The sequence below is a fragment of the Camelus ferus genome, chromosome 1, assembly GCF_009834535.1.
Source record: "Camelus ferus isolate YT-003-E chromosome 1, BCGSAC_Cfer_1.0, whole genome shotgun sequence".
NCBI lineage: Eukaryota > Metazoa > Chordata > Mammalia > Artiodactyla > Camelidae > Camelus > Camelus ferus.
The window spans coordinates 112,998,462-113,023,898 of NC_045696.1; the positions used below are offsets into that span (position 1 = coordinate 112,998,462).

At 39.7% G+C, this 25,437-nt stretch overlaps 1 protein-coding gene and 1 long non-coding RNA gene across 2 annotated transcripts in view; one reads left to right on the forward strand and one right to left on the reverse strand.

Moving 5' to 3' along the window:
* The window catches only part of THRB (thyroid hormone receptor beta), a 381,609-nt gene that overhangs the window by 37,144 nt on the left and 319,028 nt on the right, over positions 1–25,437 (forward strand).
* LOC116666364 lies at positions 6,295–25,365 on the reverse strand. The gene is made up of 3 exons (XR_004323176.1): positions 25,170–25,365; positions 15,412–15,415; positions 6,295–6,305 (listed from the first exon to the last, which is right to left on the reverse strand). It is a non-coding gene; the product is annotated as an uncharacterized LOC116666364 (long non-coding RNA).

The following is a 25,437-nucleotide window of genomic DNA, read 5'->3' on the forward strand; positions in this document are numbered from 1 at the left end:
GTTGTGATACTTCGTTTGAAAGGGTCTAATTTGTTCCCCTTCTTCCTTCCTTCTCTCCCTCCTTCCCTCCTTCTCCCTTCTTTTCTTCCCTCATTTATTCTTATCATGTCCATTTGAGTGCTTAGATGACCTTGTTTCAATCCCTATAATTACTCATTTTAAGTCAAAGCAGTTAGTCCCACTGAGAACCTGAAAGCCAAACTAGTATCTTGTTTAAACTCCTACTATCCACCCAAACTTAATTTCCTCTTTCCCCCCTTTATTCCAGTAGTTACTAAGACTAGCGTTTACGCAGAAAGTCTCACCAATATATTGCCTCCTTTGAGTTTAGATACTCTCTTATTTGTAGTATTTAGCTAAAAGATGAGGCTAGTATTCTTTAAACTGGCTACCCTATTCTGAAAAACTTCACTTACCTCTTCAAACCAGTAGTCTCAGAATTGTGGACAGGTGTTCTGCAGAAAACAGTTAACCTGATGTTCAGTTTTGGGGAGAGGAAGTAAAAAAATTCCACTGCAAATTAGAGCTGTTGGACTACACATTGGTCTATTAATAAGCTCCCCGTGGAGCTAAAATACAGTGCTGCCATCTTTTCTCCCATGGTGTTCCCCGATGTGGGTTACTTGGTCCTGGGAATTTCCTGCCGAAAGCCCATTTCTGTCAATCAGCCATCGCACGTTCCTGGGGATGGTGAATGTGGCAGCGGCAGGGCATCCTGCATTTTAATGTGCGAATGGCCTGCCCCGGTTTCGGAAATGGGTCATGCATGTGTAAACCCCTGAAAACAGTTGGGAGCAGTTTCAAAGTCAAGAAAATGCATGATGACTGGGGTACTGTGTTCACCCGCGCTTCTGCTGAGACGCATATGTGAGTGGCTTGCACTCAAGGATGGGAAATCCTCATTTCTAAAGGTCTTCGGGTGTCTGTGTCTTTTGTTTGCTTTTCATTCACCGGCTTTGCAACCACTGCTCCGTCTGCCCCCACCAGCCGTGTGCCGCCCCACCACCGCCCTCTCTCACATTCTGAACTGGGCCTGTGCGTGTAGACTCACACCATTCCTGCTCTCACTTCCTCCTGCCTTGATGCCTGTTTGTCCTTGACCTTATTTTGGCTGGTCGGGTTGCCATTCTCCACATTCATCCCTGTCTGGCCTGTCTTTGCGTGGGCTCCTCTGTCGTTTATTTTTAACTTGTGGCACGTGGTCCCTCACTGTCATCTGCTGGCCTGCTTTCTCGTCCTCCTCCAGAGCCAACTCGGGTCTTGTCTTCTCCGAAAGGACCTTCCTGTACTTGAATCTAGATTCTGTCCCCAGGACTTGCTAACTCTTGACCATCGTTTATTCTTGTCATGATTGCTTAGATGATCTTAGATCTTAGATGGATTACAGACATTGTCCAACAAGCTGAATTTGTTGTAAACATTCAAAGACTAAGATTTTTATTTTTTATAGATTTTGTCATCTTACGACAGGTACTTAACAGGGCATGGTGGGGGGCGGGTCTCAGTTATGGAAATGAAATTCCAGCTTGTGGCCCTTGCAAGATATGGGAGGTAAACAAGTCTATTTTAATAAAGACTTATCTCTTACGGTTGCTCCTCCATCTGTTGGAAGGAGTCAGGAAAAGGCCTGATTATCTGTGTATTTTAGCTTTTCTAATTGATAACAATTGTCTCTGGAAAATTGTGTACAGGGTTATCGACAATGATCATGAATATTATTAACATTGTAAATTTCATTTTTAATCTCTTTTGGCAGTATTACTGCCTTTCTCAGAGTTAATCAATAACAGTTTTTCTAAGGGAAACTTTATTCCCCCCACCTTAACTATTTTTAAGTATATAGTTCAGTGGGGTATTGAGTACATTTGCCTTGTGTGATCATCACCACCAGCCATCTCCAACACACTTCATCTTGCAAAACTGAAACTCTGCAACAGTAACTCCCTGTTCCCCCTCCTGCCAGCCCCTGGCCACCATTATTTTACTTTCTGTCTGTATGAACTTAACTACTCCAAGTACCTCATATAAGTGGAATCATAACATATTTGCTTTTTGTGGCTGGCTTATTTCATTTTGCACAATGTCCTCAAGGTACATCTGTGTCGTAGCATGTGTCAGAATTTCTGTCCTTTATAAGGCAGAATAATACTTGACTAATGAACATTTTTTAAAGGATCTTGCAACAGCATTTTGACCCCTGATTTATGTTTGTATATGGTAATGGTGATTATTTCACACATGCAAGTATTTTTCTTTTAGTTATTAAGTTATATCCCTTTGTCGATCACTGAAATTAGATCATGAAAATATTAACTTGATTTTCCTTAAATTCTCAAGGTTCTAAAGCATTCAAAATTAATAATAATTTTCTATTTTTTATACATAGGAAAAGATACATCTTTTATATTTTTAAAAGGGAAAAACTTTTGTAAAAAAAATTGCTATGTTTAACCGTCAAAATATAGATTACATTTGTCACTTCTCAGAATTAGACACCCTTTAGGCATTTCCAAATTTTTACGTAATTTAAAAATATACAAATGAAATTTTTTCATTATTAAGATAATTATATTACAAGACATTTGGAGAAAAGACACTAGGAAAATCCTTTATAAATCCATCTCTCAGATGTAACTTAGAATTGAAGTGCCTTTCCCTGCAGTCTTTTTTGTTTGCACACATTTTTATTTACATGATTCTACCACGGTATGTTATACATGCCTTTATTTATCTAAGAAGGAAAAGCTGCCTATCAGAAATCAAGGTACCTTCACCAAAGGGATGAACACTTGTCTGATTGAACTCGAAAGCACCGTGAGGGAGGCACAGTTAACTTGTGTGTTTGGACACCAAGGATCTGCTGTTTGTGTGATTAGGGACGACTGGGTGGGACTTCGCTAGAGCTGGGAGGAGCCAAGCTGTGATTGGCCATATCTGTGGAGAACATACCTGCCACTGGAAAGAAGGAAGGAAACAAGGACAAGCAGGGATGAATGATGGAAACCTGTGGGTGTCTGGGCGGTGCTGGGCTCCCTGGCTCCTGCCAACCTTCCTCGGAGTCTCAGTACACCTCAGTATCCTCCCATTAGTTTCTAAAAATTGGGGTTCTGTTTCTTTTCATGGAAAGAGACTTGACTGATCCATCTTGCCTTTCCCCTATTTCTGTCTTGTTTGGGTGGTCCAGGTGATTTACCAGCTTTAGACTCTTCAAGCTGGTATTACTGATCTTCAGTGAAACTTCTCCGAACAAGCAGGCAGATGCTGTGTCCCTGTGGCTCTGTGTCAGGGATCTAGCAGGTACTTAAGAACTGCTTACCACCGAGCGAAGCAGTCTTGAAGACCAATGCGCTCCTTCCCTGAGACCTGCAGCAATCTTGTTGGGTCCAGGAAGCAACTACTTGTCTCTTTTTAGTTCAAAATCCTGTGATACCACTAGGGGACCACTGAATATCCTTCTTTCCGCATCTCCCATTTGCACATTACTAACTGCTGACAAATTCTAAGCACAGAAGGATCCGACTCTCTCCAGTTCTCTTGGCTTTCACTGATTCATCATCCGGCCCCCCCGCCTCCCAATCCCTTCCCCTCCAGGACTCAGTCCTTCGATGTGTGATATCCAGGACTTTAAATTTACATGAGGGCTGACCACTATTATGCCCCCTAAGAATAGAGTCTTAGTGACACTGATTATACATGGGCTAAGTAGAAGTAAATCAGAAGAAATGAAGATATCCCTGTGGCACATGGTTATATAACCAAAAAAGACAGCTGGTAACTGAACTTAGAATTAATATATTAACAGGACAAGATAAAACAAAAGATTTCCTCTGGGATCCAGCCTTCCCCATTACTGCAAAGAAAGGCGTGGCATGAGAAAGCTGTCTCCCTAGGTGTATGGCAGTTTCATTTACAGCTGTCTGTGTTATGGGGATCGTTTTAAGTTCTGGAGTTAACTATTTTTTTTCTTATGGCTAAACTTAGTTAATTGTTACAAGATGGTAGGTTGTATAGAATATTCAATACTATGTAAAAAGAGTTGGTGGGTTTTTCTTCTGGTGATGTATTTATTATAACTTATAACATATATTAAGTGCTTCGGATTTTTCCTACGTGGATTAAAAAATAAATATGTAGCTCTTTGAAATTCCATTGATTTGAGTTGAAAGGGGGTGCTATGCTTGCTAATTTTATAATTAAAATATATGTTGCTTAAAAGTTTTCATCTACTTTTGCTTTAAAAATTTTTTTAAAGCTGTAAAATTACTTGATTTCTTATAAAACCAGAGGCAATATTTGCATAATTGTGTCCCCGATGATGATGGGACACTGGAAAGTTGCAAGAAATACTTTGCAAGAAGAACAGTGGTGGCAGTCATTTGCAGCTAGACCTGAATGTAGTGTGTGTGGAACTGTGACGAATTCCCTTTTGGAAAATAGGGGTGTAATTAATACCCTAACAGTATTACTACTTGATACCGTGATGACCCCAAAGCTCCAACGGTACCACTACGATATTTTATACATCAAAGAAATATCACCATCAAGACCTCAGACTTTAAGGTCAGAAGGAGAGGGAAACGGTGGCGGGGAGGAAGTGGCCATGGCACTGAGGGAGGAGGAAACTTGAGTGATATACTCTGGGTTAAGTTGAGCTACATAACAGAAATCCCCTACCTGCCTTCCCAGAGGGTCTTTTTTCATATGAATGTGTGCATGTCTCATCAGCTGGAATATGAGCTCCCTGGGGGGGAAGTGCTACAGAAAATCGGTCTGTAAAGACATATACGTGCCCTTTGGGAACTTAACTTCTTGTTGGGTAAGATAAAAATACCGCCTACGAGGAGAGCTAAAAATACAGGATGTTTCAAGTGTCATAGGGATGGATAGAGTTTACCGGTTTGTTAAACTTGTTTAAATTACCAGAAGTAGTTTAAACAGTTGGGTTCATCCCTGGAACCTAAAGCCCAGCCTAGAGCCTGGCACACAGCAGGTAAGCAAAGCAATCTGTGGTTGTTAACATTGTTGATAAAAATAGATGTTGAAAAGCTTCTGATGGTCAGGTAAATTGGGGAAATTCTGGATTAATCAAAGTGAAAATGAAGACTCGGTCTTTAAAAGCTAAGTACCTTATGAACTCCCAAAAGGGTGATACGGGTATTTGTCTGATTAGAGAAATCTTTGAAATTGTGGAAGAGCTTGCAGGACTTGCATTCACCGTCACACACTTTGGAAAATTTGGGCAAAAAACAAGAAATGCTTTAATGATGATGTGTCCAGTAAGGCGGCAGAGGAAGGCTCTAGAATTCATTGAATCCCGCTGTATTCATTTGCTGCTGCTGTGGTAATAAATTACCACCAATTTAGTAGTGTAAAACAACACAAATTTATTATCTTATAATTCTGGAAGTAGAAGTCAAAATAGGTCAGCCAGGGTTTGCTCCTTCTGGAGACGGTAGGGGAGAATCTGATTCCTTGCTTTTTCCAACTCTTAGAAGCCGCCCAAATTCTTTGACCGGTGGCCCTGCATCACCCTGACCTGGGCATCTGTCATCACACCTCCTCCTCTTGATTCTCCTGCCTCTTTCCCTTCTAGGACCCTTGTGATTATACTGGACCCACTCGGATAGTACAGAACAAACTGTCCATCTTGAGATCCTTACCTTAATCACATCTTTAAAGTGCCTTTTGCCATGTAATATAACATATTCAGTTTCCAGAGTCAGGATGTGGACATCTCTGGGTACCATTATTCAGCCTCCCACACCCACATTATATTCCCCAGAACCCTAGATGGCACCCAATAAATATTTCCTGCGTATCATTAAGAGACAGAATTAAATGGTTTTAGTAAAGCCCCCTGAATTACGCTGGTGAAGGAGAAATGAATGTCTGGCTTCGTCACTGCAAGTAGGTTTTGCAAGCATTCTTAAGAGTATAGGTTTTTTTGAGAAAAGTCTTTCCAATGTGGGCAGTGTTATGAAATGATAATTTAGCAGAGGCAGCACGCATTTCCGCAGAAACACACATCATTCCTTCAATAATCACTCAGCCGGCTGACCTCCCTCCAGACCTGCCTCCTGGGTTTGGGTTGTTGTGCTGTGGCCAGACTTTGAGTGGGAGGAAGATGGAGGTTGGCAGAGTCGAGTGGGAGGAGGCGGGAGTGGAAGACGCAGAAAAGAAATCAGCAGATCTGATGGAGAGATGGCTTCCGGGATGCCTTGTAGAAGTGGAGGTGGCTTCGGAGACGCTCACTCCACTGGTTCCCTAAGATAGTGCAGTAAAATTAGAGGGACACAAAAGGAAGACTTCTCATTTCCATAGAAGGTTGTATCTCATGTGTCCAGCTTCTTGTTTCTCTTGTCAATTGTTGATGTGCGTTTTATATTCTTTCAGAAATAAATTGTATTGTGATGTTTATTGTAGAAAATAAAAATGACCTAGTCTCATACTTAGAGATAACCGCTGTAATATTTTAGTACACTTTCTTCCAATTTTTTTTCTGTATATATTTTTGCATTACAGAATCAGGACCATCGTCTAGATGTAGTTTTATATCTTACTTATGTTCACTTGACTGACATCATTTTCATTTTCTCATGGCATGAAACAGTCTTCAAAACATGATTAATTAATGACTGTATAATATTGCACTTTGGGACGTATAACTCTAGCTGAGTGTTCATGCTTTGCATTCATCTTTTGCCATCCTCTTAATTGCTTCTACATGATAGTAGATGCAATCAAAGGGCATGAATATTTTTATACTTCGTCTTAGACACGGTCAAAGGTATTAATTTACACTCCAGCTGGCAATGTGTGAGAGTATCTTCCTCTCCTCACACTCAGCAGCAATAAGCATTAATCACTTGAGAAAGTTTTGAGTGCTTATCGGACATTTATGGCAATTCTTATGTAACTTGTGGATCCCTGTTCTTTGCCCATTTATCCACTGAGACCTTCATTTTTGCTCATGAAGTTTCTATTAATGATTCTTTTTATGTCACATCTCTGACAATTATTTTTCTAGGTTGGTGTTTGCCTTGGAATTTAGAGTATTGTGCTATCTGATACATGAATTTTTTCATGGTTATTCCTGCAGTCAGATCTATTATACTTTCTGATGTGTTCCACTACTTCTATTTGGAAATTCTTTGTTTGGCCCAATATCTAATAAATAACAGCCTGTATTTTTCATAATCTTTTATAATTTTATTTTTAATTTCGTATGTAATCCATCTGTAATTGAGTTTGACATATTGGATGAAGTAGAGATATAATTTTAACTATTCAAATAGTCCAACAGCACTTATTATTAAATAATCCCTTTTCTCTTTATTGAGTTGTGATTAAGTCTATCTTTAATTACATTGGTATATACATTTTTGTATCTGGGCTCTTTATTCTATTTATTTAACCATCTGTTGGTTATTATAGCAGAACCATATTATATTTTGTATATCACCTTTCTTTTTTTTCATTAAAGTACAGTCAGTTACAATTGTCAGTACAGTTATCAATTTCTGGTGTACCGCACAATGTCCCAGTCATGCAGATACATACATATATTTGTTTTCATATTTTTTTCAGTAGAGGTTATTATAAGATATTGAATGTAGTTCCCTGTTTGTGTAGCACATTTCTGTTTCTGATATGGTAAGCCCTAACTCCTTCACTATTCTGTATTTTAAATGTACCTTAGCAATTATCATCTGAGCATTCTTCAAGGTGAATGTTCAATTAAATTTCAAATAAAAATATCTAATATATCTACATGCAATTATGTACAAACTGAATTATTTTGGAAGAGTTTGTATCTTTACAATTTTAATCATTTCATAATCTGCCTGTTTTTTCCAGTCATTTGATATGACAGAAAAAAATGTTTTCTCACACAAGCTCTGCATATTTTTAAAGTTATTCCTCGATATTATGTACTTTTTGTTTAATTATATTTGAGATTTTTTTTCCTATTGCTTTCTAATTGGTGGTTATATAAAAGCTATTGATTTTTGTATTTTGGGTTTGATTCTGTTTATTAGGGATAATCATTTTTCACCTAGTTCCCCTGAGTTTTCTTGGTAAACAGCCTTATTATTCCAAATAATGATTCTTTTACCTTTCCAAAGAGCATACCTCTTATTCCAGAATTATGTTTTATAGCATTAGTCCAAATTTCCTCAGCAGTGTTAAATATACTTAATGATATTCCATTCTTACCTTGTTTCTGATTTTAACAGCTAGGGTAGGTTTTTCCATCCATGTTAAAGAAATTTTATTACATTCCTAATATGCTGAGAGTATTTTTTTAATCAAAAAGGGGTTTTGAAATGTTACAAAATGCCTTTTGATTATTTTGGTAAGTTATCCTCTGTGAGGAGAACGTAATGTGAAAGTCAGATCATAGAACTTATGGCCAGACAGACCTGGGCTCGAATTACACCTCCTCTTCTGAAATTGTGTATCACTGAGTGAGGTATTTTCCGTCTTCCAATTTCAGTTCTTTACACTGTAACCTGAGGATACTAATATAAATCTCTTGTGAGGATATTGTGAATACCTAATGAGAATTGTTTACAATTCACCAGACTTGATACAGACTATCGTATTTTTAAAAATTATTGTGTAATTTTTGCCTTTGATCTATTAAAATGATGTACTGTAATACAAAATTTCCTAGTATTTAATCATCTTCTGGTTCTTGGAGTAAAGCCCACTAGGTTATGAGGAAGTGTTTTCTTAACTCACTGCTGTATTCAGTGTCTGTTTCAGATTATTGCATCAATTTTTATAATAATTTGGTCTTTAGTTGAATTTGTATGCTGTCTTGTTAGTTTTGACATCAAAATGACACTTTCATGTAATAGTTGGGGATTTTTTTTACCTTTTTTTGTGGTTTGGACCTATGAGAATTATATTTTCCTTGAGAATTTGAAAGAAGTTTCTTGTGGAATTTTCTATGCCTTGATTATTTTTTGAAACAGATACTCCTTTTACAGCTTTTTAGATTTCTTTTTTTATGTTTGTTGTTTGTTTTCTCTAATCAGTTGGTTTCTTCGGGTGTGTCTACTTATGCTTGTGTCCATTTTAGTAATTCAAATTATAGCTAAAAATCATCCTTTTGTTAGTATTTTTAAAATAATAAGTGTAGAGTTGAGCACAGTATTCATTCATGATTTATAAAATCTTAACATCTGTGCTTCTCTTTTTTTTCTTGGTTGATTGTAGAATTCTGATATTTATTTGATTTATGTTAAAGAACTACCGTTTGGATTTATTTATCCTACTGTTTCTGTGCCCTTCATACCTGCAACATAACCTCACAGTGATCAGACTTTAATTTTTATATACTTTTGACTTTGCCACCTCACAGGGAGTCATTGGTTGTCAGCGATCATTTCTCGAGTGCCTCAAACGGCCCCTTTCAGAGAGTAGCTGCTGTCTGTTTTCAGTCCAAGGCTGGGAACTATTGCAGACCATTCTGCCTGTGTTCACAGCCGAGCTCCACCATTAACATTTTATGTAATCCCCAACAAGTCACTTTGACTTTCTGCGCCACAGTTTCCTCATCTGAGTGTGAGAATGTGAAACTCTGAGAACAGCACCTGCCAGGCAGTAAAGTAGGTCTTAGTTAGCTATTGTCACCATTATATTTAATAATAAATACTGTGGTTGTCCTCAAGGTTACAGTGGACAAAGTTGTGAATGGAAAACTCAAAGGAAAACTGAACATAAAGTGTTTTTATTTGTAATGTTTGGAGTGGGGTCAAGCCTTTAGGAGAACTAGACACTCTGAATAAAGGATTCAGCAGGTATTTAAAGAAAAAAAAAACAGACCATGACATTACAGTGAACCTGTTCAAAATCCATATTGGAAAAAATACAGTTCCTTACATACATGCTCATCCTATCTGTTTGGTCCTCACATCCACGGACAGCTGTATTCCAAAATCAGAGAGAAACATGTTTTCTCGAGGGAGCCAGAAACGTACAAGAACAGGAGCAAGTCTTTAACAAATTTTTTTTTTTAATTTTAGGATTTAAATAGGATCCTTCTGTTTGGAGAAGGTTCTAGAATGATGCGAAATATTTTTGTTTTTTTCTGTCTGGTGTGGGACGGGCACACCTCGTCATAGCAGCCACAGAGCAAGCTGAAGGTTTGCTTTCTCACGTCGTCCTGTCCCAAGTGAGGTGATAAACTGTGAACGGGTGATTCAGGTGCCCACGCTGTGCTTTATGTTTCTTGCCTCGGTTCGTTCGATGCTATTCTCTTAGACTTCTGTAAATCCTAGAACACTTTCTTAACCTCTGCCACTTGCAACATTTTCCTGTACCTCCCCTGAGGGAGAGGCATCGGTCCATATGCCTCCACTGCTTCCAGGAGAAAGTTCAGTCTCCACAGCAGGGCACAGAGGGCCTCTCCGGCCCCTCTCCTGCCACCGCCCTTCACTGTGCCTGGCCCTGTTCATCACTGTGAGAGGTGGGGATCTGAGACGGCCCTGAGATTCCCATGCCCTCATGTGCATGCCTCCCTAATCCCCTTTCTTTGCTCTGGATGGGACCTGTGAAGACGATGGGGTGGTCACTCTCTTGACCACTTTACATAAGATCCCATCTCAGCAGAAGGAGGAGAGAGATTCTGCTGCTGGCTTTCAGGAAGCAAACTGCTTCCAGGGATGGCAGGGGGCCTTTAGCAGCTCAGAGCACGTGCCCCCAGTTGGCAGCCAGCAGGAAAATGCAAATCTCAATCTTGCGAGGATGCAAGGAACTAAATTCCATCAATCACCAGTGAGCCTTGAAGGGGACCCCATACCTCAGATGAATTTGCAGCCCCAGCCAACACCTTGATTTCAGCCTGATGAGATCCTGAGCAGGGGCTGAGCTTACCTGACCCATGGTCTGACCCATGGAAACAACTGGGTGAAAAATTTTGTTGTTTTAGCTACTAAGTTTATGGTCATTTGTTACGCAGCAGTAGAGAAATAATGCAGTCTGTTAGTCTTGTCTTCTCTTATCACCTACCACCTATTTTCCTTAGTACGAATGCAGTCCATGTGTCCCCACCCAGGACCCACCTTTGGCCTCCCCAGATTTGTTGTCCTCCTTTATTTTTAATTTTTTTAAAATTTTTAGTGGAGAGGTAATTAGGTTTATTTATTTATTTTTAAATGGAGATGCTGGGGACTGAACCCAGGACCTCGTGCATGCTAAGCAAGCACTCTACCACTGGACTATACCCTCCCCCCTTGTCATCCTCTTTTAAATGGAAGGAAACAATTTTCTGTCTCCTTGGAGTATGTTTATTCCTAAAACTATTATCAGCTTCATAGTCTGTTTTTATATTCTACTAAATTAATGTAAGTGCCTATATTTTATTAAAAATTAATTATTTTGCTTTCTTCAAAACTCGACATATCAGAATACATATCTGACAAAGTAAATTCATTGTCGAATTTAGACTGGGTCTTTTTTTTTTAAGGGAGGTACTGGGGATTGAACCCAGGATCTCATGCATGCTAAGCATGCACTCTACCACTTGAGCTATAGCCTCCCTGCTAGACTGGGTCTTGGAACAGCATGAATTAGGCTATGGGAAAGCTACAGTGGCTCCTGGGAGGGTAGTCACTAACTGTAGACTATAAGAGTCCTCCCTTGACCCTATCAAGGTATTGTTTTATAGCAATAATCTTAGTGAGGCTACAGATTGTGTATTTATCAAAGTTGTGATGGACATGAAGCCTGGAAGCACAGCATGTACTTTGAGTAACAGAACTAGGCTCCAAAGGGATCATTTCAGGTTGAAATGATGATAAGCCAACTCTAACAAGATGAACTTTAGTTGAATAGGTATACAAGCCTATCATTAAGTAAGAAAAGAGAAAAATAAATCAATCTAAAAACTAGGGATGGGGTGAGACAGACAGCATATGCAAAAATATGTACATTCGTTGCTAGCAAGTTGGTATAAGTCAGTGGTATATTGGGGCGTGTGAGCTTCTTTGAATCATGAAGTTAATTTTAAACTCTATTCATTGAACTGCTATGTACAGAGCAAGAATAGTCCTCCTTTGTTTATGTGGGTCACGCCACTCCTAGAGGGTTGGGGAGTTCTGGGCACCTCTTCAATGGGGTCAAAGACAAACTGGAATTTCTCCACTGGGCAAGAATCAGATGGGTGAGCAGACCTGCCTTCACGTACAATACTGTGGAATAACTGGGCAGGGCTATTTTCCCTGTGGAAGAGAAGTTATCTGGGGATGAGACTTCCTTTCCAAGACTTTGGTGAGTGAAAGTTACAGGGAAGTAGATTTTTGCTTTATATATATAAATATATATGTGCATTATATAATTTAATCTTATATGAAAAGCAAAATTCTATTTCCCTGTACATTAAGGAAATGTAAAAGTATGTACTTAATAGCAACATAGACTGGGCTGCCTTTGGAGTTATTGAGCCCATGATCCCTGAGATGTACAAATAGAGGTTTGGGTAGAGGAAGGCAGATTCATGGAGTCTTTTGTGTGCATTGTCACAGTGTGTCAGTGATGGACCAGAAGACACCAATACGCATAGCTAAAAGCCTGGAAAGTTTCATTAAAAGTAGAATACAGGAAGTCATGTATATGGTTTTATAAAGAAGGAAGTAACACGGTATGTTTCTAGGTAGAGGATTGGCTCCCCCGGGTTGCCAAAATTCTCCAGAAGAAGGCATCCACCTCTTAATTAGTTCTCTAATTAATGAGTTAGGAATGCAGATTCTTCAGGTGTGAGACGCTGTCTGTAGCGGGTGCTGTTAGCACACCACCCAGACCCCCAGTGCCTGCCAGCTTCTCACATCTGCATCCTCCCCCATAGAATTGCCGACAACTGATGACATCTGCCGCATCCAAGGATGCCTGGGAGGTGATGGCCCCCTCCCAGGGTCAGCCCTTGGCCGATGACAGGCTGACGCAGAGCTGTGCCTTCTCAGTCCCCTTGTCTGTGCACAAGACAGCCTCTGAGGAGGAATGCAGGCTGCAGGTCTCCTGGGGCTGACTTCTTCTGACCTACATCTTCCTTGCCTTTCTCTGCCCCATCACACCTCCCTCACTCCCTCACTTGCTCTCGTAAGAGCCCTGCCTTACACGGGAATTGTCACCTGAGGTTTTATGTCTGAGGATCCTTATCCAGGACGCCGCCTTTGCCTTTCTTTGGATGATTTCTAACCTCCTGCCCCTCTGCACACAGGAGCATCTGCCTTTTCATCTGCTCTCTTACCCGGTGCTAGTAACTGGGCCGAGATATCACTTCTCCAGGTTCACACACTGGGACTGAGTGTGAGTGAAGAGAAGGTCATTTTGCCAGAAGCTCCCCCCGCAGGCTCTGGCTTTCTGGCAACACTGGAAGAGATGGCCTCCGAGGGCCCCCACACTCCAGTATCGCATAATATCACTTTGTCCCTGAAAGTGCACAATGTGTGTGAGCGAACACCCGTGTGTGCGCGCGCACACACACACACACACAACTACTTTTGTTCTCTCTCTGAATGGCGATGCTCTCTGACTCTAATGGAGGTGAAGAGGTCAGAGGCTTCGTGTATCCAGCAACAGCGTTCCAGGGGTTATCAGGCTTGAAAAACATGCGGGTCCGCTGGTTTCCATCCCCTTTTCTCTTTTTAGCTGCCGTATGTTTCTGCTCCTTGGTTCTTTTCTCTGGACATCCTTCTCACAACGGGCACCTGGCTGATCACAGCGTCTGATGTGGCATGTGGGAGAGGAGGCAGAAGAGCTTGGTGGGGAAGAAGGACTGGTTTGGGACTATAGACTAATGTGCATAATTCCTAGCTCTGGACTTAAGCTGACAGCCTCGTGACAGTTAACCTTTCTGAGTATGAATGTCCTGGTGTAGAAAGTGAGGAGAGTGTGTCCGCCCACCTCCCGGGCAGGCTCATGAAGGCCAAGGGAGGTGGTGCATTATGAGGGCATCTTAGGAAAATGTAAAGCCCTGGACCAACATGAGGTATTATTCAGATACTGTATTAAGGTGCAGTTGTGCTCGTGGGGGGACTGAGATTTGAATGTAAATAAAAGCTATTTAAGGTGGAGATGGTCTGTACCATCAGGGAGGGACAGAGTTCTGTAGGAGTTCAGAGGAGGGGGAACCCATTTCCTGCTGAACATTGTTCTTTGGGCCCAAAAGTTTGTTCCTCTCCTTCTCTGTATTTGCTTTCTGACTTGGGACATGTAGACAGCAGGGCTTTGCGTAAATCCAGAGAAATAACGAAGATCTTTTACCGCCTTTTATGCTTAGTGGAGAAAAAGGGCCTGGTGCAACTGACGCAGCGACTGAATCATCTCTCAAGAATGAACCCTGTGCGATGAGACTGAAGGGTGTCCATTTTCCAGTGGATTTTACTGCACCGGCCAGATGTGGGAACTGCAGAGGTTTCTAGATGGATCTATTTTTAGTGTTGATTAGCTGATTCTCTGATCATCATGTGAGCAGGTCTACATTATTGTAATTATACTTAAAGTGCACAGAGCTGCTCAAAGAAGCTGAACAGAGATGGATAGATGTGATCTTCCAGGGCCACCCATCCCGCAAATAACGGATGCTCCAAACCAAGGATGGCACCCTCAGAGAATCAGTGCTCAAGGGCGGTGCCACCATGTCTGAGATGCAGGTTGCTTTCCTGATCACTTGAAAATTATTCTTATTACTTTTGACAGCCAGGCTCAGGGTGAAGCTAAAAAATACTAATTGCTCTCATTAATTTTCTAACTTATTCAAGCGGATATATTTTTTAAAACTCAAAAAGACTGAAATGAGGATATATGTTGTTAAGAAACCTGACCCTGGAGGTGTTCCTCTGCCTTTCGGTATCGAGGGGTGTGTGAAGCTGGTGGTGTTGGCTCTGCGCTGCCTCTTCGGTCCCTAATCTTCTGGACTCTTCACTCACTCTGTGCAGCTGACGGGTGCCCCTCCCCGCTCATTTCTCTACATTTGCTTTTTTGACCTTCCTTGTTTATCTCCCATGTCCCTCTGCCCACACACCTCCTTTATCCTTTGCCTCACTTGACCTAAGTGGCTCTATTCCCTTGTGTTCTGAGTTTTTCTTCACCTTCCATCCACCCAGTGTCCTAAGTTTAGTGTCTGTGGTTCCAAACTCTGCTCTCTTGTGCTCCCCACCCCGTTGCTGATGACTTGGCCAACGATGCTGGCATGCACCTACTGAGCCACGCGGGAAATCTCCCGGCCTCTCCTGACCTCTTCCCCCCAACATCCAGATGTTTTCCATGAAAGGTTGCTCTGTCCACACCTTACCTCCATCCCCATCCCAGAGCCCTCATTCCAGGCATCCCTCTCCTCTAGCATCTCAGATACCTCTACCGGTTTTGTTTTTTTTTTCTAAAAAACAAATCTGAACATGCCACAAACCTGATGATAGGTGTCTTTTTGACTGCTGAACTCTTCACAGTAAAATTCAGATGCCCAGCATGGCATCCACAGCTGGGCAGAGGCCGACCGTAGCCTCCTTTCCTGCTACTGTCTGTCCATCCCCACGACGTGCCAGAGACACTAATTTCTTTCTATTTGTAGAGGAGGCTTTTCTGCCTTTGCACATATCATTTTTCCCTCCTGCAAAATGTCCTTCTCATCTTCTCTAGCTAAGATCTGTTCTTCTTCCGTGGCTGTTTTAGAAAGTTTCCTGGATTTTCTCACATTGGAGTAACAGAATGTTTGTCCATGTCTATCATGACATCTAACCCCACACTGAGTTTTTTTTAGAAAAGGAATGCTTTGCATTTGCAGAATAATTTATAGATGGCAAAGCTTTTTCACGGACCTTCTCTCCATGACAAGTTGGAAAAAAGCAGAGATATGAAAGGAAGGTTATGTTCAACAGCACTTTGGTGTCTGTTCTATTTTGGTCATTTTTGATTCCCAAGTACTGTTATCTACACCTTTAGCAACAAGGAAAGTGTGTCAAACGTCCTGCCACTTGGAGGCTAAGAGCCTGGGCAAAACACTTGGTGGGAATGGCCAGCAACCTCTGTTCTTGAAAGTAATAGCCTTGAATTAAAGACAGAAGGCCCCAGGGGAAATCTATATGGACTCCTAAAGCCAGGATGTTTTGCTAAGAACAGTCTTTGTACAACATTGAATACCTTTAATAAGCATGAATTTTAGCTAGGAACTGCTTGACCTCTTTTCGTCTTCTTTTTTTGTTTTAGTCATGGAATTAGGCCTGCCTGGTTAATCAGTGCCCAGAGCAAAGATACCCTCGGGACTCGAGAATTCAGACATTAGCTACAGGTTAAACTAGAAGAGAGGGTGAGAGAGGGAGGACTCAGAAAGCATTTACGGGACTGCCTAAGTATTCATCGAATCTTAGTGCTCTTAAGGATCTAGCATCTAATCATAGCTGAGGACTGAGGCCTGGAGAAGTTGAGCATCAGTCAGGACCCTCACCATCAGTGGCTGTGAACTCCTGACTCCTGCCCAGAATCCTTCTCCATCCTCGTTAATTTACACAAAGATACAAAAATGGCTTGTGAGGGAAGATAACTGTGGGCTCACTAATACAGCTGATCGTGAGATTGAACCTTTATTTTGGGTAAATTAGGTGCATGGTAACAGTCATAGAAGCCAAGAACTTTTGATCGATGTATCTCATCTGGTCCTCACCAAAACTCTATGAGATGATGTGTTCATTTCTGCAGTAACACTGCAGTAACAAATTACCACAAGTTAGTGACTTTAAACAAGAGAGATGCCTGATCTTACAATCTGGAGGTCAGAATTCTGGAATGAGTTCCATAGGACTACAGTCAAGGGGTCTGCACACCTGGCTCTTTCTGGAGGCTCTAAAGGGAGAATCCATTTCCTGGACTTTTAGAGCGTCTAGTGGCCGCCTATTTCTTTGACTTACGGCTGCTTCCACTGTCTTCAAAGCACGGCATTCGAATCTCTGCTTCCAGCATCACCTAGTCCTTCCTCTGCCTCTGATGCCTCCTGCACCCCTCTTACAAGGACTTTTGTGATTATCCTGGGCCAGCCAAATAATCCAGGACAACTTGCTTATCATGAAATCCTTAATTTAATCACATTTGCAAGATCCCTTTTGTTGTATGTGGTAACACATTCACAGATTCCAGGGACTAGAACATGGATGTATTTGGGGGCTGTTATTCAGAGAGGTGCTATTCTACAGCTGAAGAAGCATAGGCCCAACTTCCATAGAGTCAGTTCCATAGGACCAGAGTCATTCATTCTTTACCAACGTCTCTGGAACGGAGTAACAAGGAATAAATATGATATAGTATGAGTAGATTTTTAGACCAAAAATATACTAAGCCTATGGTCTGAATTATAAGACATAATCTGTTAGAAGGAAGAAGATTCTAAGCTTTGTTTTTCTTTTAAAGGATAACATTCTTTAACAGCTCTAGGTAATTCTTGGGACTATAATAGGCCATGATCCAAAGTTAGTCATCCTGCTGACTGCTGTGAGCTGATATTTTAATTTTCAAAGCTTAAATCAGCTTCAATACATTTCTATCCATTGGTAGTGGGTGGCCACTCTATATGCAGAACAAAGCTAAAGTTTTTTAAACTTGACAGCATTTCATCTTCATTTTTGAAGTCCGCTATCTCATTTCTAATCATTCCTCATTCTCAGTTCAAATTTAGTCAGGCATTCATGTGAAATGGATTTTCGACATCCCAATGTCTACATTAACCTCCCCTAGAAACTCTCTAGTTTGTCAGATACTTCTCACAAAATATGGTTCCAAGGATTGAACATGGTATTGCAGTTAGAATTTAATAGTCTTGAATACGGTTAAGATGTTCCCTTCCCTTTATGGGGAAGTATGCCTCTGTAATATTGCTCTATTGGCATATTATTAATGGCAAGTTGGACAGACCAGCCCATTTCCAGAAAGACAGAAAGAAACACATTTTAAGCTGTAGCTTGACCAATAACCCACTTGAAGTCCAGAGAAAGAAGCAAAATATTCCTTAACACCTTGATCACCTGTAAATGCTGCATGGTCAGCCTTACTGGGGTTAAGAAGGCCTGCTTTCCTTGGTGAGTGTGTGTATGTCTCTCTCTATTCTCCTTAATTTATTTTATTTATAAATATTCACATGTTATAACATACATACAGGCTATGAAACTTCATAATGAAATAAATCTCCCATGAAATCAATGCCCACTTTAGGAAGGAGGACGTTGCAATAGGGTTGATACTGACTATGTTTATATTGTTCCTTGTTTGTCCTACTTCATGTTTCCCTCCACTGAGTTTTCTCGTAAATTTTACATTCATCATTAGGAATTTTTTTGATTTATTGTGTATATATATATCTCCCTAAATAAAAATATTTTAAAATTTAGCTTGTCTGTGGGCCTTGTAAAAATAGTAGCATGCCATGTATAATTTCCTATAATTTGCTTTTCTTTTTGCATTCACAATTGTATTTATAGGCTGTATCTATTTACTGTGTGAGGCTAGAATTTGCTCATTTACTTCTGCTGTGGAATATTCTGTTGTGTGAACATTATTTACATGTTCTTCTATGGATAGAAGTTTGGGTTATTTCCTGTTAAGGAGTTTATTTCCAGTGATTTGCTATTACAAGCAATACTGCTATGAATTTTCTTGCACAGCTCTCTTGGTGACTGTGGGTAAGAGTTTCTCTAGGAGTAGAATTGCTGGGTCAGAGGGTAGATGCATTCTTTACGAGCTAAATCAAAATTAGTTTTCAAAGAAATTGAACCTGTTGACACACCCTTCAGTGTTGCGATAGAGTTCCTGTTGCTCCATGTCCTGGACAACATTTGCTAATGTCAGGCTCTTAAATTTCACCTGTCTCAAACTTCTCTTATCATGGTCTGAAAAAGTATTGCCTCGATTTCTCATGAGGTTGAATGTCTTTTCATACTTATTTACCATTGGCTCCTCCTTTTTTGTGAAATGCTGTTCATATTTTCCCTCTGTTTCTTCTGTCTTAGTTTACAGATGTGTGTGTGGGTGGGGGAGGCACGAGGGGAAAGAGAGAGAGAGGGAGAGAAGGAAAAGAATACTAATCTTTTATCAGTTTTAGGTGTTGCAAAGTTCTTCCAATTTATAGCTTGCATTTCACATGATGGTAACTTTTTTTCTTTCATTTTATTGGGGCATAATTCATATGCAGCAATGTATAAGCTTAATATGTAGAGCACAGTGACTTGACTTACGTATGTCATAAACTCGTTACCACAGTAAGTTTAAAAACATCCATCATCTCATATGGATCCAAAATGAAAGAAATAGAAAAAAATTTTTTTGCTTGTGATGAGAACTCAAGATTTACACTCTTAACAGCTTTCATATATAACATACAGTATCATTATCTGTATTAATCATGTAAAAAAAGACAAACGAACTTATTTGTAAAATAGAAACAGACTCACAGACATAGAAAACAAACTTACAGTTACTGGAAGTGGGGAGGGATAGAGGTGGGAAGAGATAAATTGGGAGTTTGAGATTTGCAGATACTAATATATATAAAATAGATAAACAAGTTTATACTCTATAGCACAGAAAACTATATTCAATATCTTGTAACATATGATGAAAAAGAATATGAAAATGAATATATGTATGTTCATGTATGACTGAAGCATTATGCTGTACACCAAAAATTGACAACACTGTAAACTAACTATACTTCAATAAAAAATATGTACAAAAAAATCATGTTGTAAATTAAATCCTTGATACTTACTTATTTTATAACTGAAAGTTTGTACTTTTTAAAACATCTTTATTATGGTATGATTCCTGTACAGTAAGCTACACATATTTCAGATGAACAATTTGATTAATTTTAATAGATATATACACCCATGACCCACCACCACAATCAAGATAGCTGACATTTCCATCACTCCCCAAGAGGTGCAAAATTTCAAATTCTCCATGTGTCCCTTCCCACCTCTTTTACCCTCTAGTAACCATAAGTTTGTTCTCTATGTCTGTGAGTCTGTTTCTGTTTTGTAGATAAGTTCATTTGTGTCCTTTTCTTTTTAGATTCCACATATAAGTGATATCATATGGTAGTTTTTTTTCTTTCTGACTTACTTCACTTAGAATGACACTCTCCAGATCCACCCATGTTGCTGCAAATGGCATTATTTTATTCTTTTATATGGGTGAGTAGTATTCCACTGTAGATATATATACCACATCTTCTTTATCAAGTCATCTGTTGATGGACTTTTGGGTTGTTTCCATATCTTGACTATTGTAAATAGTACTGCTGTGAACATTGAGGTACATGTGTCTTTTCAAGTCATATTTTCCTCCGGATATATGCCAGGTGTGGAATTGCCAGATCATATGGTCACATGATGATCACTTTTAATGTGGTCAGATGTATCAATCTCATCTTTTATGGCTAGTAAGTTTTGAATTTTGCGTAAGAAATCAATCCTTTCCTCCCTCTTCTGTATTTTGTTCTAAATGTTTTAACATTTTATCTTTATTTTTAAGTGTTCAGTTCATCTGGAATATATTTTTGTATTCTATGGTAGGAGACAGGGATCCAATTTTATTTTTCTCATCTGAAAAATAATTACACTAGCATAAATTGTTGAGTAGTAAAGATTTCTCCCCCTTGGTCTTCAGTGCCAAGGCTTTTGTAAGTTAAATTTTCAGTTGTGTGAGACTGCTTTTGGTCTTTCTATTCTATTTTATTGGACAGTTTGTGTCAACACCTTATGTTTGCTTTCCTTTCTTTCTTTCACTTTCCATTCTTCTACCTTCCCCTAAGGATCTTGCATCTTTCACTCCAGAATTCACTTATGTCCAAGGTCAGCCAGTTTCTCAGGAGCATTCTGTAGATTCCATAGTGGATCAATAACAAAACAAACAGGGCTATCTCTTGTTTATGATGGTTTCCCCAGAGCACATGCGAGAATGTTATAAAGTCCCATCAGGGTGACCATGGAAAACCAGGATGAAGGGGATAAAGAATAAGTCCTGTTACTCTTTCTTTAAGATCTCACTACAATTTCTTATTCATATTTGCTGCCATATCACTCTGGTGAGTCACTTTTTTCTTCTAAACTTCTGTCATCCAAGTCTCCTCCAATTCTGCACCCTGTACTTCCCAGTTATGTTTTTATATATGCAATATGTTTTTTATATGCAATACTTTATATTTTGCCCTCTAAACTTCATCTGATTGATTTTATGAGATCATTTAGTATGCATGACTATATTATCTCAACTACCCAACAACCATTCAACTGTGACGATTATGTTCTCTGTCCTCATCCGAATCAATGCAGTTTTGATGAGAGCTCAAAAGCTCAATTGACGTTGATTAATTCATTAACTATTGTTCGACTCATGTATTCATGCTTTGTCATTCAGGTCATATTCTACCATCTTACTCCAGGATATCTTGCAAGACTTTGTTAAGCACCTTGCTGAAATAGGCACATGATACCATTGGTATAAATACCTTGATTTAAATGCATGTGAACGATAATTTAACATTATAGCATATTGTCAGTAGCACATATCATATATCATATATTTGTTTATGTCTCCTTCCCAACCCATTGCTACTCTTTACTGAATACCTCATTTCACTTTCTTTCAATAGTATTCATAAGCCATGTATTTAAACATAACTTCTAGTATTGTAGGTTTTATGGGTATGATGTTGTTCCCCATACTCACATTTCTCCCCCAACTGCCCTCAAATCCCTCTTTTGATAATCAAGACAAAATTTACTTTTCTTACATCCAACAACAAGAAAACAGTTTGTGTATTGCTTGTTTGTTTCACTCTATTACCTCTAAAGATCTAATGCATCTGAGTCTAGAGACTTAAACACAGTTTGGTACTCACTTTCCATCTTCTCATTGTCTCAGTTTACTACTAAAATGAACCATTTAAGTTTTCTTCTTTACAGTTGGAAAGTCATTCTTCCTAATGAAAATGACAAAAGCCAGCAGGGAGAAGGACTGTTTTCCTTCCTCTTTGTCACATGCTAACTCTGCACCATCTGGTTCAAGCCATGGGTCTAGCCTTTCCTGTTCTTCTTGTCCTGAACATAATCAAAATGCATTTGACATACTCAGCGTTTTCTTCGCAAGCTTCAGCTCATCCTTGACTCCAGCTTTATTGATGTTATTCTGACACGTGACCATGCAGCTGACAACCAAATTGTGCTAGGAGAGGTAGAAGAAAGCTTGCCAAGACTTGGTGAAGCTGAACCTTAAATAAACACCGGTATTGCTGGTGACACTGGTAACTGATCCTGCCAAGAGCTTATTCCCAAAAGGAAACTGGGGGCTAAGAGATGATTTTGATCACTAGAGTTGAAGACACCCATCAGTTCTGTATGTGGTGCTGCTACCATGTGGCAAGGAACATTCTTTATAATATCTGAAAGAGGTCTCTGAAATAACATCCAGTGTGTTGATCTTCAGTGCCTACACAATGCCAGACACACAGTAGGTACTCAATAGAAATTTGTTTACTGACAAAATGAGAACAGTACATATCAGAAGAGAAGAAAAAAGATCGTTCTCTTCAAGTCACATGAGGGACTAAAGCTGAGAATATGGATTTAATTTTGTTTATTACCTTTGGACTGAGCTGACATTTTTCACTTTAGGATTCTGACCACTTTGATCTGCAGGGAAACATTAGTGGTGAAAATGTGGAATATGCTTCTTGGAAAATGCCTTGCTTCAACAGATTAAAGACACATAAACTAGAGAAAGTATGCAAATTTTCCTTGTTTGAACTGAAAGGAAGCAACAGAAGGAATTAATGGAAATTTTCAAATCTTAGTCTCTTTCTGATATTTTTGATAAAAGCCTCAGAGTGAGTCAAGAAGGAAGAAGACTTACAAAGTCTTCTTGGTTAGAGATATTCAAATACTAATGATGCAAGTTCAAAACATTTCCAAAAGGCCTCTAATATTTTATCTTGAATATTAGTGATTAAAACTGTGTTAATACTCAGTTAACGTTCTCTGTTAGGTTTGAAGAAAAGTGTGTGTGTGTGTGTGTGTGTGTGTGTGTAAATACGTAGACAGAGAGAGAATCATTGTTCTTCTCCTGAGGTTCAATGGTTTAATATACAATGTAGTCCAGGCCTTTGCAGAAATTGACTTGTTTAACAGCTCCTGGTGCTGGGTGTAACAATCTCTAAGTTTGCTCAAGTCCTTTTGGAAGGAGACATGGCATCCACGATAGATTACTAATCAATTCCCCGCACATTTGTGTTGATTCTATATCTCATTATTCACACTTGCTAAACACTCATTCAAGTTGAGACCCTTTTTTGGTGTAAAAAAAAAAAGTACACAAAGCTATGCACTATATTAACTGGTTACTAGCTGGAAGAGAGAGTTTTTCCTCAGTCTCAGATCTAGCTTCAGTGTAGGGTTTGCTATTTTTAATCACAGAACTTCGAAGCTTAATTCAGTTAAAGAGGGAGGAAGTTGTCAAGGGAGGGTTGCTGAAAGTTCATGCTAAATTTGCTTAGAACCAGATTGCGTTCATTAATATTTATGCATCTGTGGTTGGGAAGGGTGATTATGCTCCTTTAAAAACACTGGGTATTCATTTCCCGTGTACGACGCTGCCCTCTGATCGGGGAAGGTGGGTTTTCATTGTATGATCAATGGAGATACAGATGGAAACCATCTGGCGCCTCACCCCTCTTCTGTCAAAGCCTTGTCTTGTCTCTCACATGTCAGTGATGAATGGAAGGATTTCAATCTCGAGCTGAACAATGCAGCTTGAATCCCTCAGCTAGCCAAGGGCTTTTTGGCAAGCATCGATGGGCTTAATATGTTAAAGAAACCAGCAATCATTTTAATTCATTAGTTGGGGCCTGTTGTTCTAGGCAGTGTTTTTGATTTGTATTTTGGGCGTCGGCTTTGTTTTTGATTCACAAGCATATTCCATATGGGTATATTTTCCTTTCCGCAGTGTAACTCATGGGGACAAAAGTGGGACTCTTATCTGATAAAATGACCAAAATGCTGAGAGTTGGTTTTCATCATCTTCTGTGTTAAGTATGATTCATATTCAGAGTTCAGACCCGAAGTTTCCTTGTTAGGTGGTGCAGAGCGTAATTCAGAGAACATGGAATTTAGTTAACCCAACTCTAGCCCAGACGTCTAAAATTCCATGCAATGCTCTGCTCTGTTTTGTGAGAGGGAGCATGGTGCAGACCTGTCTCAGGGCACCTTGGCTCCAGCGCTCCCGTGGCTGCCTCTTTGCGAAGGTGAGTTCCTGGATGGAAGCAAGGCGACCGACTCTCCTTTGCTGTTTGTTGGCTTGAACAGTTATAACCCAGCTAATACAGAACAAGTTGGTTTTCTGGCACCCCACATTTAATAGAAAGAGGTGAATCACCCGAAAGCAAGTTGATGATTTGATGTCAGAGCGTTATGCAGAAACTCCTTTCCAGAGTGCATCCTGGGGAGGTTCAGGCCAGCTCTTGACATCTGCCAAGACTGTGGTGGCCTTTACAGCAGTGAGAAGCCCACCACTGACCTTTGTGTGGGGCTCAGGTTAAGAGTAACGTGGAAGTTCTTCTATTTAATTGTAACGATTGTTGTGTTAATACACAGCGCTTGCCGGTATAGCTCAGTGGTAGGGTGCCTGATGAGCATGCATGAGGTCCTGGGTCTAATCCCCAGTACCTCCATTAAAAATGAATAAATAAACTTAATTACTCCCCCAAAAGTAAAATTTAAAAAATAATTTTAAAAAACATTTAAAAAATACATAGTGCTTACTAGCTGCCAGGCACTGTTCTAAAGTGCTAGGTATATTTTCATTCATTTAGTCCTTGCATCCACTTGAATAGATAAATTTTATTCTTATCTTCATTTTATGGATAAGGAAACTAAAGCCCAAAGGGTTTAAGAATTTGCCCAAATTCCATAGCTTTTAAAGGGCAGCATGGGGATTCAAATCCAGATAGTCAGTCTCTGAAATCCGTGTGCTTAACCTGCTTACTGGCTCTCACAGTCACCATAAGAGACAGAGGTCATTTTGTTAGTTCTGTTTTAAGAGGAGGAAACTGAGGCCTTGAGAGGTTAAATTGCTTGTCTTAGTCTAGGATGTACAAACCGTAGCTGTGGAACCAGGACCCAGACTTTCTGAATCCCATTCTTTATACAGTGGAAAGTTCAGAGCCATCACCATAAGGCACCAGAAGATACTGAATCATCAGAGAAGGACGATATTTGTTCAGTGTCATGCAGTCCTAGAAAAAAGGAGATATACTGATTCTTTACATGTAAAAATACAGATTTACAATAACGTAATCCAACCAAACTATTAGAATTTATTTTCGATTAACGTGGAATTGAAATTAACTCATTCTGATGCTGCTCAACTGAGTGCTTGCTATTTTTGCCTCCA